This window comes from Nyctibius grandis, chromosome 1, assembly GCF_013368605.1.
Source record: "Nyctibius grandis isolate bNycGra1 chromosome 1, bNycGra1.pri, whole genome shotgun sequence".
Taxonomy (NCBI): domain Eukaryota; kingdom Metazoa; phylum Chordata; class Aves; order Nyctibiiformes; family Nyctibiidae; genus Nyctibius; species Nyctibius grandis.
In genome coordinates, this window is record NC_090658.1 from 69,488,793 (window position 1) to 69,500,818 (window position 12,026).

Here is a 12,026-nt window from a genome sequence, read left to right on the forward strand (position 1 = left end):
GTCTTCAAGGCACAGTGGGCCTTCTCTCCTTGTAAATCAGCTCCTCTGTATCAAAATTTATCATCATTAAATGCAGGTAATTGCCATTTGGGATCTAGTAAAACACAGATGTAACACAGCTGTCATAAATTTAAGGATTATTTTATCACATAAATTACAATTCATTCTTTGTCCAAGCAGGTGGCTAGAGGGATGTGGCTGTACTTCTGTGTGCATCTCAATTTTAATCAGCAGCGTATTTAATGGGACAACATAAAAGGACTGTTGCACGTCCTTTTTCTCTGTCTCCATAATAGGAGGGACTTCAACTTTTATCTGTGTGCAGTTGTGAAAAGTGTGTATGTTAGAATCTGAGAGATGACTAAAAACAGAGAAGAACCCTTCTCACTAAAAAAAAAATAAAAAAGAAAAAAAAAAGAAAAAAAAAGAAAAAAAGAAGGAACCCACACCACCATGCCCCTAAAACAACCGCTTTGCTTTGTGGTGTAGGGATGGGGTTGCTTACAGTTAAGACCACCAGTTAAGTAGAAGGATGGCTAAGTTTCACAGTTGCTCCTCAAAAAGTTAAATTCTGCCACTTAAGAAGGATTAGAAAATCGCTTTAGTTGTGTGTTTACCTTTATGTGTATGCTTTAGTTTATACATAAACCTTAAGCACCAGCACTCCCTTAGAATGGTTTCTAAATATGCCCCTTAAAACTTTATTTTTTTTTAAATGTGTATTTCTGGACATTTTCAGAACTGTGAAGTATATACTTTTTGGGAAATGTACTTTGAAATGAACTGTAATCAGAACTTTAAAATATGAATTTTTTGGCAAGCATTGTACTTTGAAATGAACTATAATCAGTTACTTCAATCTGTTTGATTTTTCATTTAATAGAGAGCGGAGCTGACAAACCTTGAGTAACAGTTGCATATAGGCATGTGATAAACTTAAAATTTTAAAGAGGTTTTTTTTAATAGATAGAATGAGATTTTAAGAAATCCAACATGCAAAATGTATTACTGGACAAATATGCTGCAACACTGAAAAAAGGAACACAAATCTAGCAGTAACTGCATTGTATTTTGTAAAAAGATATCATAGCAATAGGAAGGATATGTACTCCATGTCTTTGAGTAGTAACTTGTTTAAATTGAGCAAACATATAATGCATTCATTGAGGAAGAGGAGGTTGATTTCAGGGACTTGCCAAATAGAGCACATAAAGCACACAAAATGTAATTAAGCTGGGTTTTCTATCAAAGGCAGAGTAGAACAATAGGAGCATACCAGCAAACCCGTGAAGCACCACCTTCAGTAGATCATGGGTCAGAAAGGCCCGATGGAGACAGCCAGCTGGAAACGTTCCCTATCGCTCACTCCTCTGAGTCAGATAACTCTGACAGATTAACCTTGCTAACTTTCACTCCCCTGAGAAGCCCAGTTTACAGCCAGAACAACTCAGAAAACATATGTTCTGTCCCTCCATATACTTCATGGGTGGGTTTTTTTTGTGTGTAGATCACAGATGTGGCTATTTCTTACAGCGCAAAAGATAAAGTACCTTTGAGGCTATAACTCTTCTTGCTTGTGCTTATGAAGTGCTGTGATATTCTTGAAGATACCTTGCTACTAAAATTATGTACTTGAACTTCCGTTCCCCGTCTTTTCTCTTAAACAGTGCCAAATTTTCACCAATTTAAAGGTGACTAATTTTTTTCTTCCACCCTCCTCGTTCGACCACTCCATATGTCTTTCCCAACATAACCATGAATCAGCGGCTTTCCCTCTCTGAATTTCCTTCCTTAGATAACCCAGCAAGTTGCGCAGCTAAATAGTGAATTGACTCCTTTTCCTTAAAACCCAGGGTGAATACGCATGGGCCTCGTGAGGCTCCGGAGTGTGACTTGGAAAAGGTTCACTTTAACCTTTGACCAAACTGGAGATTGATAAAGCCTGAATACTCAGAAAGGAAGAGCCGGCAGATCAAATCAAATGCCTAAGTAATTGTTTTTGAGAGCCCTGAGCTGAAACATTCCAGGAATGTATTTTTCTCATAACAAGAAGGGCCACTGGAAAAAAAAAAAGTGCAGAACTGAAAAATGAAGGCGGAGGGGGGGGAGGGCAGCGGCGGGGAGAAGACACTTTCCAAGTACATTTGTTAGCGAAAATAGCTTTTGGTTATGTCCTTATTGAAAGAGAAAAGATATTTCCTTGAAAAAATAAAGAAACAGCAGCAAACAAATTGCTATTAAAACATTTTCTTTGATAGTAAAGATCCAAGGTGCAATCTGGGACACTAGGGCTTTTTGTATCTGGAATGATCTGAGATCTCATTTGCTTGCACTGAAGTAACAGAGATGTGCGGGCACAGATTTCGTTACAGACTCTACTAGTGCTCTCTGGCTCTCCCAGCCCTCTGTTTCAAAGAGGTGCTAAAGTAAATTCAGCAGTGGCATGAAAAATGGCAGACGCTCTGCTCTGTGTTCAGAGTCGTGCTATCCCTGGGTGCAGTCCCACAGCTGCTTCAGCCGGGCTCGGCTTCACCCTCCTCATCCCTCTGTGCACTGATGCTGGAGCTTTTGCAGCTTGCCAGTAAGTCAGTTTAGGAAAGTGATTTGGCTGAAAAAGATTTTGGCCCAAATTGGATTTTTGTTATTATTGGGGGTGGGGAGGACTGTTTGTTTTGGGTTTTAATTTTTTTTTCTTTTTTAACTTTATCCATGTCTGAATTACCTATATAAATAGTGCAAGCAGGTGGGAAAAGATGGAGGTGTTTGGTTAGAAGCAGAGAAGAGGGAAAGATTATACCAACCTGAACTGAAGTAAAAGTGGGTCTTGGTAGTGCGTCTCATTGTAGTGTCCTATGTAAACTGTAATTTTTTTAGTTACCGGGAAAAAGCCCTGATCACATACTGAATGATCCGTGTGAGTACACACTTCTATGCTTATGTTTTCCTCAGTGTATATACAATTAAGTGCACATACCTTTGTGTGTCTGAAAATACAAATGGATAAAAATAGGTACAGCATTTCAACACACTGTTTCTTGCATGTTTACTGCTGTGATGACAGTCTTTTCATCAACTCCATTTTCTATAAATGTACGTCTGTAAACATTTCGGACAAATAGGAATTAACATTGAGTTGAACTTCTGATTTTCATGGCTGTAGATTCTGCTCATTTGTTTGTCTTTAGATTGTATCTGGTCTCTTGTCCCCTTTAATACCCTTTCCCTCCCACCCCTGCATTTTGCAGCCCCACTGGACCAAGGTCTGGAACAGTCAGAGCTCTGACATTGAAAGATAAGCAGTAAAGATAACAGATGTCTTTAAAAGTTGCAGCTGCATTAATAAGAAACAAATATTTGCACAGATAAAGAGATTTAACTGGTTGAACAAGATGATCTGAAACACACCTTTTGTAATAGTGTGAATAGTAGGTGTGGGAGCGGGACAGAAATGTAGCTCTCAAATTTTTTTGTTCTTCACCTTTTTGACCTAATCTGCTATCGAATCTATTACAGTTGTGAGCTGAAGGATTCTCTGTATGACCTGCAATTATTAGCAAATTCTGGAAGAGTTTCAAAGTCCTTAGGTTTTTATTAAAGTGAGCATAGATGTTTCTGAAATACATTGTTTGATGTGTATTATCTTTTTTGGCTGCCATCCCCTTCGGAATGTAATGCTGTGGGATTTTTTTTCTCAGTATTTTCCCCCTCCTCTTAAAATTTCCATTGCAATATGTCACACACCAACAGCTGTAGCTTGGTGCCACTGTACAGACTGAAGCAGTTGGATTGTGTGATAGAAGTCCTCAGACCCAAGGCAGTAACCTCACTTTTCTACCTGTTAATGCTTTGGTATGCTCTGTCTTATAAGCTTCAGGAGTTAGCAGAAGTTCTTGCTGAGAAATTCTTTCCTGTAGGAGGTGAACATAACTCTGTGTGTGTGTAATCTTAAAAGATTGAATATAGCATGTATAGACATCATAATGGATCAGTTGTTGCCCAGTTCTGCTGACTTTCTTTTTTTCTAAAGCCTATGAATTGTCTTTCTTTGAAAAGACGCTTAAAGAATAAGGATTTTTTCATTTACTAATGTTTGATGCACCTTGCTGCTTTGTTCACATTGATTTGCTGAATTAGTGTATATAGGGCCCCCTTTTTATTCTGTTCCCTCTCCTTCCCCGCTGTGAAATGCCATGCATTCCAGTGGAGTTATACCAGTAAATAACCTCGCAAACAAGAGTCAGTTCTGCACGTTAATCCTGTGCTCAGGATTGATATGTGTTAAGTATTAAATATTTGAAAGAGTAGCACACATAGGGCATTCTAAACATGCAAATGCAGGGGTGGGGTGGGAGGTGATGGAGGGGCTGTTTGCTTGTTTGATTTGGAGATTTCTGCATGGACAAAGCTTCCAAGGTTTTAAGCTTCATTTCTTTACTAAGGCAGTGGAGAAGTGGAATCGGCTGAATAGAATAAATAACATTTGGGTACACAAAGACTCTGCGAAGCAGTGTACGTGTTGTCCAGCATTTGTTCTGTGGATCTAATTGGGATATCGGAGCAATAGGGTTTTTTGCATAATCGGGCTGTGTTTAACGGCTTCCTGAGCTGCGAACAGTTGTGGCTCCCAGAAGCCCAATACGATTTTCAGTGTCTTATCGATGTCCGGTTTAACTGGACACTCGCACAGTGCAGAGAAGAGAGCTTTTTGCTAGAACATCTGTTAAACCATATGTCTTGGCACCCGGTTCAGATGGCGATAACTGCGGCACTAATGAGTCCATCCATCACTGCTGAGCTTTGCATTAACAAAGCATTGGATTAGCGAAAGCGGCTCGTTCTGGCTTTGCAGTCGGATGTGTTTCGCCACGGTCTGCAGTGATACCATTTGCTTTGGCGAATCTGAAATTCAAAGGAGGGTACCGCATGTGTTTAAAAGTTTAATACGCGCCTGGTAATCCTGTGCAGATTGCCGTTTGCGCGGTGGTAGTGAGCGGGCCAAGCTGTCAGGAATAGCTGTAGGTGCTGGCTAACCGCCGCGCCACGTGGGCTGCCAGGGCTGGCAAGGCAGCCCTGCTCTCGCCCATGGAGAGGCTCATCAGCGTTAACGTGGTCTGATGCAGCCCCTCTCTCCGCCAGAGGAAAATGTCGTTCCTAGTGGAATAACAGATAATTAAAGCAATTGCCTGAGAGTAATAATTGAAAAAGTGAAATTAAAAAGCATTATGGAAAATAAAATGCAAATTGCTGTAAAAACAATGGAGTAGGGCTGACCTCCCAGCGGTACCAACTGTTACTGGAGGATGAACGAGCATCTGCACAGTTGTCTGTTGGGGCTCAAACAACTGGCCATATCCCACTCCCTTTCCTGAGGAAGCTGCCATAACCCTTAATGCCCTGTTTACCAGCATCTTGGGTTTTGGTGCTGGTTGCCACAGAACGTGATATGATATTTAGCATTCATTTTTCTTGCTAGATACTGCATATGCGTGCGTGCTCTTTAACGAGCCTTCGGACTGGGCACATGCAGATGCTATCTTGTGATGGTGCATTTGGGCACATCGTTGTGCAGGACCAATATAGTATTTCATGAATTCAGGCTGGAGAGTGTATATGAGAAACCTGTGCCTCTGGCAGAGGGTTGAGGGACGCAACATCGACTGTTTTGCTTTGCACTTTGGAAGAACAGTATTTCCTCTTGGAGGAAAGAAGTTGTGCCACACAATTACGTTCTTCCCACTGTACCCAGAAGGTGAAGGCATGGGTCAGTATTCAGCAGGAGGGTTTGAGGATGGGCTGTGGGCCTTTGGGGTAAACCATTTAGCTGCAGTGAAGTGTTGGGAGGCTCGCTCGTCGTCTCAGAAAAAATGTATCTATAATAGGAGGGTCACATCCAATTTAACTTTGTTTTACGTAGTTTGCGTGTTTTTTCTACTTTGAATTTCTCATAGTTTTCTAATGTAAGTTTGCTTTTTGAGATCCCATTGCATTTTGATGCAGGTAATTAACCGGTTAAGATACAATTTCTTTAGCTTGATGATAAAACATTTGCTGTTAAAGTGCACCTGCCCATTCACCATTTTCATTATATTTGAAGAATGGTTTTTGTTGGTTTGCACAATTTTTATGACCCCTGAAAGTTAAGGGAGCTGAGTACACTCTGAGGTTAGAGAAGCTTTGTCATTTTGCTTTTTCGTTTGAGGCCTAGAGGAAGTTCAGAGAAGGTGCTTTGTTAGCATCTGCGAAAACAAGTACTAATTTGTACAGCGAATTTGGCTAATTTGTACCAAACCTTCTTCCTCAGCCAGTAAAATGCAGCTCAAGGCTACATCATCTTACCTGTATGTTGATTACTGACAATGGCCAAGCAGCGTATAAATTCTTTTTCTGTTGCACTTGAGGCTTGCACAGAAACCTCATTTCCCTCATTTTTCTCATCATTGGTTGCTTTTACTTATAGAAAAGATGTTTTTGAAAGTGAGCAACAGAATATAGGCAAGCATAGAGGACAGGGCTCCTCTTTTGCAGTGGCTTGTCTGTTTTACCTGCACTTTCACCTCATCGTGTTTATATTCTATGATTGACGTTCTGATTTTCCAACATTTTTCAAAGATGTACGAAAAGCTGCCTTGAAGTGATATATCAAGCTCCTTGTAAATGACTTGACTTGCGGTTTACTCTGTGTCACACACTGCTGACTCTGACACGGTTATAAGGAATATTCACCAATGAAAAATTCACGATTCGTAACTTCATATTTTATATTCTCCTTCTAACTTGTTCGTTTCACAAAGGGTTCCCCCACCCCCCGCCCCTCTGTCTTTTCACTCTGTGTTCACCTTTGATGCTCTCTGTCATTTAACTGTGAATGAACCGTTCTTCCTCTCTCCCACCTCAATTTATCGGCTTCTTGGATAAATATGGCAGTTCTACCTACATGCCCAGTCATCTTAGGTTTCAGCAACATGAAATACTGTAATCCCCCTGGTTTTAATTTAATTCTGCCCCAGTTAACTAAGTCCTCCAGCCTGCGTAGCTACCAGTCATTTAGTTTACATGGCAGCCTTTGGGCTTGTCATCCCTGTAGGTCTTCCCTAGGGATGCTGCTTCTCCCGGGGTGGCTGGAGCATCGGGCACTGGGGGCTGTGCTGCTGCTGGGCCCTGTGCCCGCGGTGGTGCCAGGGCAGCTCACTGACCACCTGTAACACCGGGCGCCTTTTTCTTCTCCTGCCATTCTTTAGCTTACAGCTAGACCGGCTGTGGTGGAAGTTTGGTCACTCTGTGTAGTCCTGATAGTATTTCCTCAGCCAGCCAGTGGCTTAAACCCATACAAATGAGTCACCTGAAATGAAGATGATGTTTATAAAAGCGTTTATTGTTATAAATTCCTTGACTGTTGAGTCCTGTGAGTCTTGTCTGTTAACACCTGCATTCAGGTTGTCTTCTCCTCAGCGGTGTGTTGTGTGGTAGGTAGCATAATTCCCCAGGCCTCAGTTTCCTCAAATACCTGTGGGACTTAATGAATTACAGAAGAGCAGCTGGTATACTTGGCTGCTTTTAGAAAAGGGTAAAATCATCTGCTGAGAAGGGTTTGAGGAACTGTCTTGTATGTTGCTGGTCTTCAGTAGTGGTTTTTTTTTCCAACTTTTTTCCTTCATTGTCTTCTAACTAATCAGATTTTTTTGTTTCGAGCTGCAGGATGAATACTGCAGTTCAGCGTGGAGTGCTCAAGTGATACAGATCTTTAATCACTGTGTCCAGAATTGGTATTGCTGCAAATTATTTTTTTTTTAAATCAACAACACTGCATTCGAGAACTATAGCTTTCTGAAAAGCTTCTTTATTATTTTTTTTTTCAAATATAGATTTTTGTGGCATGTGTTAGATTAGGTTCAAAATAGGAGGCTTTAAAATGTCCAGAGAAACTGAGTGTCATTTTTATTTGTGTAGTGGAATGGCCAGGGACACTGTAGTATGAATTTTGCTATTTTGCCTCCAGTGGATTTTATTATAATAAAATAAATTAGGATTGCCGCCTCTGAAGGGCCAGATGGCTCTCAGTTAGATTATTTCATGAGAACCCTTGCTTTCTTCAGGAGGAGGTTCAGTGCAGCGTGAGAGAAATTGAGCTACTTCAAAGTGGACAAGTTTGAGTAACAGCAGTGCATGTAACCAAGACATTTAAAGTAATCATGGATTTTTCTGTACTGCGGTGCAGTATGCAGGATAAAACTTGGCTTGTCACATGTATTCAAGATCTTCAGTATATGTTTGCATGGGAAAAGCTGAGTTGCTTTTCCTGCTAATAAATGGATGAGTAGTTCATTGGAAAGTAGAATCTTAGCCTGATTTGCCATGGATGTAGGGAGACCAGCAAGGACGTTGCGTTAATTTCCTACTTAAAAAAAGTTTAACTCCATGCTTTTTCTTAAAAATCAAACAAACAAAAGAAATTACTACTTCACCTTCTTGTATCCTAAGAAGATAGGACTATCTAGGCATATTATTGAAGCTATAGTTCCAATTCTTGCTTTTCTTGAAAAAAATTATTCCTTGGGCTTAAATCATATATTTGTAAACAAAATTGACTGGAAAAAAAAATCCCACTTGTTCAGTCATTTGCTCTTTTTTGAGTGGGTAAAAAATTAAAATTTTATTTATAATTTCTTATGATAAATAGATATGATGCTTTGTTAAGTTTCTAGTACGTTAAATAAGTTTTAAAGTCCCAAGAAAATATATTGAGACATTTGTGTAAAAGAATAAAATAAAATAATAATAAAAAAAATTTTTTAGAAAGATTTTTCTCCATTTGGACATTGTGTTGTAAATGCTGTAAAAGCATATACTATATGTGCTGAAAAGTGCCAGACAGCTGCATGTCAGTAAAATTTAAAATGTATAGTTATTTTTGTTGCTTATTCCACTCATGGTGTTTTATTTTTCAAAAACATCTTTTGGCAGAGATCACGCATTATTGCTGGCATTCAGACTATCCACATTCAGCCCTTTTAGCTCTTGCAAAAAATGACATTTCTCTCTTTACACAATGAGTAAAACCAGGAACATACTGGAGCAGTGTTATTTACAAACTCCATTCTCCACGGGGCAGCAGAGGTGTAATTCCTTGGGCTGCTGGGGACATCCTTCCAGCCCTTCTGCTGTCCGGTGAAGTTTTGATTGCACCTTCAGGGACCGTGTTGCTTAGACAAGCTCTCAGCTTGCGCCCTGCTCCCTGCACGGATCCTGCCCTCTCCTCTGCTCCCTGTGGCCGCGCGGTGAATCACGAACTGATCCGTTTGGTGATGATAATATATGGGGAGGAAGTATGTTTTTCAGGAAGGATTTTTTTTGTTCCAGGTCAGTTTTCTGCATGAGCACAGGAATGAAGGTGAGGAGGGAGCGGGTGGGGGCCAGCCAAAGTGGGCGCTGCTGCCAGAGTAACACATGTGTCACTGCAGCCAAAGTGTTGACATCTTCTGATCTCTGGAGGCATCCCAGCGTCCAGCCGAGAGCCTGAGAAGGCAACCACAGTTGACTGTAATTATTAGCAATGGAGCGGACTTGTTTTAAGGTGTTTACACTAAGAAAGGGACGAGGATGTGTAAGGTTGAGCTGTCCAGGCTGATAAAAATCACTGGTATGAAAAAAAAAAAAGTTCAGGAAAATTTAGAGGGAATATCATCACAGAAAGTTATGGTATCTTATTGCTGTTTAAACAAAAAAGCAAAAACTACTGCTTTTCAGCCTGAAAAGTTGAGACAGAAATGCAGATAAGTTTTAAATTTGCATTAGAAAATTAGAAATGCACCTAAATTCTACCAATTAAATAAAATGTTGGGGCTTAGATTCTTCTGGTTCCATTCAGGTTCTGGAAGATCCACTAAAATTTCATTTCATGTTTATTAAATGCTTGATTTCTTTCATGAGGCAGAAAAGAGAAATTTAAGGCTGATTGTTAATTTGCCTATGATTGTTTTTAAGCTGCGTAGACTTTACTGTTGACTTTGGTTAGAAGATGCATGATCTCTTTTCATTGCGTGAAAAAAAAAATTAATAAACTCATGTTCCTATCAAATTAAAAATAACCTTGAAGTCATAGAGACTTATTTAAGGTTATAATTTTAAACACCTGAAATGCCAGAATTAAGGAGGTTTTTCCACGTGCTTATATTTCTTTTAATCAATTGTTTATAGAACGTAGTTCTTTGTGAAGCCCAGAGTTATTTTCACAAAAGGAGGAGAACTGCCTGGTGGTGACCTCTCCTAAATGAGCAATTCAGGGTTATCAAATCAGACAGCAAGGGACTGGAGGAACCAAGGACCGCACAGGGTACAGCCATTACCTATTAGTATAACTCCACATTAATTTTAAATTGAATTTTTAAAACCTAATTGAGCAGCATTTTCAAGCTCTGTTCAGTGTGAGCAGGACATAAATTGAAACAGTGTGTACCAGGAACCCTCTAATAAGCAGAGAGCACTGCTGCCTTTCTTTCCTCTCCTTTAAAATCAGTAGTAATACCCTGACATTAAAAAGAAGAATTTAATTAAGAGATCATGGCAGTGCATCTGAACTCTGACTGGCTAATGGCTTACCAGTGTAAGGGATACACACCGAAATGAATCCAGGGAATTTTCTTTAACGTTAATTCTTAAGTGAGAATTCTCTTCTGTTTGAACTTTTCATCATTTTAATGATGGAAAAATATTTTAATGGATAAGCTGTACATGAAGATAGACTTTGAAGATGTAATTGTGCAGTTGAATTCCTAAGAAACAAATCCTAATACAGAGAAATTTGAGCAACTACTCTAAGCCTTCTAAGATAAAGTGATAGGAAATCACTGATGTAAATAGAAAAGAAAATCCTAGGTTTTGTTATTGGAGTGAACTGTAAAGCTTGTTAAATTTCATTTTGAATAATTGCTCTGAAAGTGCATTAATATTTCATTTTAAGTAGGAGCCCAATTCACTTTGTTTCTCAACATGAAGTGTGCAGACGCGCTTAAATAAGCAAGTTCTGAGCTTGGAAGGGTAAATTATTTCACACAGCAAGCTTGGCTGTGCTTCTCTGCTGCAGACTGAGCACTTGGCATTCAAATTTAAATCAGTGGACTTACTGGAGTCCTTCATTTTAGAAAACTCTCCAAAATTTATTTTTCCCTTCATAGCAGAGCAAGAATGACTGCATTACATGGATTACTTGTCAAGTCTGCTATGATATGATTTTTAACAATACACCTTGTTTTATTATATGCTGCTTGGTCATTTTAGCAATTATGTGGCAATTTTGTGTTTAGTGGGGGAGCTTGACTTCCCTTTGCTGGCTGGCGCTGTGGGAGGGCCAGACAAGCACAAGAGGAAGAAAGTACTATGAGGTTTGTTTATTTTGGTTACGTCAAGGCGCCATATCCAAGTTTTATATTAAGTTATTATTCCAGAGAGTTCAGGCCTCTGGTCAAAACTGAGGCGGAAGGAAAGAGTAGCTTTTAGATTTAGCTTTTGCTATCAGGAGAAGCCAGCTGACCAGAGGGGGCGATGCACCTCTCACAAAATAATTTTACTGTATCTTAAGCAGCACCAAAATAAAGCCTTTAACATCACCCCTCATTTGTGTGATATTGGAATTTAATAATTTCATTGATCCTTGAAGTTCAATAAGGCCTTTCATTCGTAGGAGCCTTTGCAGGCATCAGCAAAATTCCTTAATTCTCCTTAATAGGAGGCAGATATTCTCAGAGCTGAGAAGGCAGCCGGTGCCTGCCGCAGGGCGACTCGGCTGCGCTGCGGTGGATCTGGGTTTCCAAGCGCCCAGCCTCCGTTGCTTTTGACCTGTGAACATCCCTTCAGATAGCATCCAAGTGATAAGCAGGGTTTTGGTGGTTACGGGCTGGTGACTTTGGTTTAGGTAGGAGCAGTGCGAGTACATTTTGGAAGTGTCTCACACGCCATCTTCTTTTGGTGATCTGAACCTGAAATCTGCCATGTTTGGTATAAATGAACATTTTCACCCAAGGCTTGCAGCG

At 40.0% G+C, this 12,026-nt stretch overlaps 1 protein-coding gene across 1 annotated transcript in view; it reads left to right on the top strand.

Moving 5' to 3' along the window:
• The window catches only part of PTPRK (protein tyrosine phosphatase receptor type K), a 361,688-nt gene that overhangs the window by 141,200 nt on the left and 208,462 nt on the right, over window positions 1-12,026 (top strand). The gene's annotated exons all lie outside the window — the stretch shown is intronic.